Source organism: Hibiscus syriacus, unplaced genomic scaffold (genome assembly GCF_006381635.1).
Source record: "Hibiscus syriacus cultivar Baekdansim isolate YM2019G1 unplaced genomic scaffold, ASM638163v2 tig00110831_pilon, whole genome shotgun sequence".
Lineage (NCBI taxonomy): Eukaryota > Viridiplantae > Streptophyta > Magnoliopsida > Malvales > Malvaceae > Hibiscus > Hibiscus syriacus.
The window spans coordinates 664,138-670,084 of record NW_024062882.1 but is presented as its reverse complement, the minus strand read 5'-3'; the positions used below and the strand labels follow the sequence as shown (position 1 = coordinate 670,084).

General features: G+C 29.9%; 1 pseudogene; it reads left to right on the top strand.

Moving 5' to 3' along the window:
- The first annotated feature begins 3,971 nt into the window (after nt 1-3,971).
- Nucleotides 3,972-5,228, top strand: LOC120142776 (annotated as a pseudogene).
- The last annotated feature ends 719 nt before the right edge of the window (nt 5,229-5,947 follow it).

Genomic DNA, 5,947 nt, shown 5'->3' with positions numbered 1-5,947 from the left:
ACATGCGGATATTTTACCCGCTACCTTTTCTCTTTTTTTTTCGTTGATAGTCTCTAGCAAGATTTGGTTCGTGATCTCGCCAGTTGTGCTACTGTTCGCTGATCATATCGTTGTTGTATAATGGGAGACAGACAACCAAGACATCTCGAACACCAAGGTGTGGCTAGAAATCTATCTTAAGAAAACTGTGTAATTGCTCAACCAGTTAATTTTTGGGTTCTCTATTCTAAACTGTATCTTTTCATTATTAATAAAAAATATTATTTAATTTTTCTTTTGGTTTCAGATTGTTATTTTGTAACATTTTTAATAAAAAAGGTTTAGGCACTAAAACGAATCAAAATTGATAGTTTAAGTATTAAATTAGTAATATACCTTTTTAATTTATTAGTTTGCAACTTTTCAACACATATTTGACAAGGAAAAATTTCAAATATTATATTGGGAAAAAATAATTCTCCGAATAATGTTTGAATCGAATTATTTCATGGAATAGGGCGAACGCAAGATAATCGTGTAGTCTTGGTTAGGGGTGAGCATTTAATCGAATCGAGTCAAAAAAATTGAGTTATTTGAGTTGACGAGTCGTATTTTACAACTCAAACTTAACTTGAAATTTTCTCGAGTCCAAAGAATTCGACGAGTTATCGAGTTATTCTAATTTATATATTATATATTATGGCAATGATTTGTTTCAATTTTTTACTTTCTCTAACCATATAAGATATATATATTATATTATTTTCACATTTTAATGATTTTTAATATATAAATACAATCTAAATTTATAAAATATATTCATAATTTTATATTACAAAGAAATTATTTTGAGGGTAAAATGTCGATGAGAGTATAAAGGATTCGAGGAATTGATGGGAAGAAAGAATTTGCAAACAATTGTAGCTGAAAGGCCAAATTGAGTAAAATGCAAAGTTAAGAGACAAAAAAGAGAGAGAGAGAGAGAGAGAGTACATTTTTAGTAAAATGTACAAATTGAAGTTAGATAGGTATTCTATTGTGGTATATGAGCATGTGGTTCAAATTTGGTAAAAAAATGGACTTAAAATAAAGTATGAATTGAATAAATAAGGAAGTTATGAAAAAATGAGGGACTAAAATGAAATCTAAAAAAATATTATCAAAAAGAATAATTGAAAGTACATATGTATTCTACGATGTTTTAGGAGCATGTGGTCAAAATTTAATAAATAAAATGGACTTAAAATGAAGGAAGAATTGAAAGAATAATGAAATCAATGACTAAATTGTAAAACTGTCAAAATTCTTAATATGATTTTCATTTTTTCAAGCAGCTCTAAATTTCAAATTTTCGACTAGAAGACCGAATTTATAATTCGAGTTGACTCGGATTACTCGAATAACTTGAAATAAAAAAGAAATCAATTTTTCTAATCGAGCTTTACTCACCTCTAAGTGTCACGCTGCACTCCCTTTTAAGTAAAAAGGTTTGTCGTTTGCAACAACATGTATTAATTCCAAAGCATTATCTGAAAAATATGCATGAAAAAAATACATGAAAATGCATGATAAAAATGCGTTGTAAAAATCCGTGAAAATGCATGGTAAATCAAATGTCCACGTGCATGAAATTTTGGAGCACAGTGACTTGCATGAAAAAGGTGGGTGTAGCATGGTATTCCATCCATGCAAGTTAGGGTTAAATGTATTAACTAAATGGGTCTTAGTGTGTACTGTAACAAAATATATTATTCAAGCAAATAATTCTAGTTGATCATTACTCGAATAATTTTTTATATATATTAATATCAAAAAAATTTTGAACTAGATTCACCAATTTCATCTGCATGGAAAACAAAATTCTTGGGATTAATAAAGAAAATATAAAAAAATAAAGAAAGATAAATTACTCTTAGTTGTCCCTAAGGCCTAAATTATAATTAAATATTATTTTATTGTTATTTTTTTTAAATTGTAAAACGATCATTAAATTTAACAAATTTTATAACATGATCATTGTAGTTAAAAAGAGTGTTGTTCTTCCTATATATTTCGAGTTTAAGTAACTACGTTTAAAGAGTGTATGACATCGAAGATTATAAAAAAACTTTGAACAAATAATATATGATAACCACTTTTTATATATTTATGAAGAATTCAGCCACATAATAAGCGATGGAAATATGTATTCTTTCAGCGAGCCATTGCCTCGTAAATATTTTATTACTAAAAAGTATATAAAAATAAATATTTATTAAAACCTTTAAATTTTAATTTATTTTAATTTTTTCCTTTTAATTTTATTGTTAATTATATTTTCCCCGAATTTAGATAGTTATATGACTCCCTCCATTCCCAACAGATCAGACTTGAACAACCTTCTATTTGGGTGCAATAATGCCCATTTCATATTTCCCTGCATGGAAGCTTCCTTCAACGGCTCGAAGGAGCCTGGTCAGCTAAATCGAATACCATAAGGGTGCATTTGGATGAGGGATTGTGAGATTACCGGGAGAATTATTTTTCCGGAATGTGATTCTCCCGTTTAGATTGCAAAGATTCTAAACCCCCGGTAATAAGTCATTCCTAACAGTGGTATTTTGAGAGCTTATTACCGGGAATGTGATTCCCCCAAATCCCTTAGGTATTTGTCATTTCCCTGCATTTTGGACTAAAATATCCTTAAAACAATTTTTTTCTTCAAAAATATCCTTCTTCAGTCGTTGAATAAAAAAATTCTACGAAGGTTAAATTACAAATTTAGCCTTAAACTATTTTGTATTAAGAAAAAAAGTTCATAATTAGAATTTTATATGAAGTTTAGGGGTTAAAATAAAATTAAACCCTTTTATTAAACCTATTTATCTTTTAAATTTTATAAAAAAAATTATATACATTTTATGAATTTAAATTTTTTAAAGAAAATAGAAAAATTAAAAATAGAAAAATTATATGTTTTCTATAATCTTTTATACAAATATTTTCATTTGAATATTTAGAATTCAATTTGTTAAAAAAATAAATATATAATAAGGACAATATAGTAAAATATACATTACATTAATATTTTATTCATTTAACCAAATATTGTAATCTTATATCCATGCTAAACGAACCAATCACAATAATACAATATTCCCAGTAAAATGTTAGGTAATGTTACATTAATATAATTCTATTATCGGAAGTAATGTTATATTTTATGAATTTGAATATTTAGAATTCATTTGTTAAAAAAATAAATATAATAAGGACAATAGTAAAATATACATTTAATATTTTTTTTATTGTAATTTTATATCCATGCTAAACGAACCAATCACAATAATATATCCCAGTAAAATGTTAGGTAATGTTACATTAATATAATTCTATTATCGGAAGTAATGTTATATTTTATGAAACAAACGTATATAACAGTGGGTTGTTTATCCTTCCTGCTTTTATCAGAAGCTCCTTTTCGACAGACTTTCCTTTATTCACAACGGGGGACGCATATGGTTTCCTTGCAGTCCTTGTACCTTCCACCATATTCTGTTCACTCTGCACCGGGTTTTCCTCACGATCCATCATTGCAAGGGCCTCAAACCGCGAGCCACCAGTATGGCTACCATTCTCAGCAATGCTCTTACTATTTGTAGGCACTTTTCTTCTCCAATGCAAGCCAGCCTTCTTCTTCCTTTGAACCAGTTGCATCCACGGCTTATTTAGATATGTATTAATCTTATATATCGTGTCAAACAATATTGATAAACTTCTTATAAAAAATATTTTATTTCATTTTATATTCTCTAGCTTTCCACGTGTCCATCTGGAATTCTCTACTTCTCTTATACAAGGTCATCCTTAAATCCAATATTGGCCGTTGAATCTCATCAACTGCCCCACATTAAATCAGCTTTGCACGTACCTCTATAAGTTGATGCGAATTTCACAATTTTTTCTGAAAAGAAAGAAAAAGAAAATTCTAGCAACAATCATAGCTGAAGAAGATGGCAAGCATAGGTATTTCCATTTTTATTCCTTTTTTTTTCTTGTTTTGATTGTATTTTCTATGATTGAAATAGTTAAGATTATTGTTTTCGAATTTTTAAAAAAAAATATATATTTTAATTTTTAGGATGTAGAGTTTGAGAACAATGAACTGAAGAACTTAGGATTCGTGAGAGTGGCTGCGATCGCACCCTGGTTTACGTTTCGTACCTTTACGAGTTCGCCAAACAGAACTCCGGCCCGTTGAGATAACCGTCGAAACCATCGAGGGTGCTGTTACGACCGCCGTTAGTCCCGTATACGAGAGATTTAAGAATGTTCCTGATCTTCTTCTCGTCTTTCTGGATAAGAAGGTAATTCGGTTCTTTCATAATTCCTTGTTTTGGATCTAAAGTGTTTATGGAATTCACTTTTTTTTTCTCTTGTTTAATTTCATCTAGTAATTGAATGATTGAATTTAGTAGCTAGATGTTTTTAACATAATTTAGTTTGTGGTTGAGTATGAAAATTAAACTTTATTTTTAATAAGTAAATGAATCTGATATAATCGAATGAGTTTTAAATCGAGCTTAAATTTTAAAAATAAAATTCAATCAAGTTTAATTGAGTTTCGATCTTTGAGGTACGAATTTTGAGTTGAATTCAAACTTCTTAGAACTTCAGTTCAATTTGGCTTGATTAAGCTTAGTATCAAACCTTAGTTGAAACTAAATTTCGAAGCTGTAAAAGGAAGTGTGCACCAATCTGCTCCCGACTCTGAAACGAGATTCCTTAAAATAACTGCAGGTAGATGAGGCTTCACATGATTCGGAAATGAAATTCGGTCAAGCTTGATTCGAATTTTAAGTCGAATTTGAATTTTAGTACTTCAGCTCGGGTCGATTATGCTCTTAATAGTAAATCTCAGCTAAAACGAGATAAATTAAAAAAAATTGCAGGTAGATGAGGCTTCACAGAGATTTGAGGATCATGTTCCAGCAAAAGCGAAGCAAGTGATTTACCAAGTCCAAGATTTGCTTCACAAGACAGCACAACATGCTCGGAAGCTGGGCGACTAGGCTCGAACCAATGGACCACGACGAGGGGTGCACTACGCCGTGGGACAGTACAAGCAGCTCGTTGTGGTATGCTCAGCCAAGTTGTGGGTTAAACTGAATCACAGCTCCACTTTCCACTTGATGGCCGAGAAGGTTGTTCCGACGGCGGCAAATTTGTCCGGTAAGTATAACGGTTTCGTTAATGACATGAGTGGGAAATGGTATCCTTTGTTTGGATATCTGCGTTGATACCCGTTGATGAGTTGAGTAAGCAAATTAAGGAAGCCGAAGCAAAGGAAAAGAACATTTAGATGATGATAAATCAGATTCTACTGAGCAAATGAAGAAAAAGAACATTTAGATGATGATAAATCACATTCTACTGAAGCAAAGGGAAAAGAACATTTAGATGATAAATTAGATTCTACTTCTGATTCAGATTAGGAGTTCAATGTTTCTTATTTGAAAAATAGAAAGCTATTTAATTTTGTGGGGGGGTTTTTTGTTGTGTTGGTAGAGGCAATGCCAAGTTTGCCATTTTAAATTGGGTGTTTGTTTAAACTCTTTGCTTATGAATATGAGTATAATATGTATAATATACACGAAAAGTTATATATATACTAAATACAATGATATATTATCTATTTAATTATTAAATTATGGATTTCATTCCATTTGATTATTGAATTATTTTTCTTAATGGATTATTAACATTTCATTTTAGTGTTAATCAAGTGTGTATCATTAAATCACTAATTTCAATTTATTGTAGGGTAAACTATGTGGATAATACCTTGTGTTTTCGGTTTGATAGATCTTGATTACCAGTTTAGAAAATAGTTGTTTAACTTTAATCTCTCAATTATTAACTGTCGTTAAATTTTAACGAAAATACTAGGTGACAATTAAGAAGTTAAAACACGTGTAACATGTTTTCT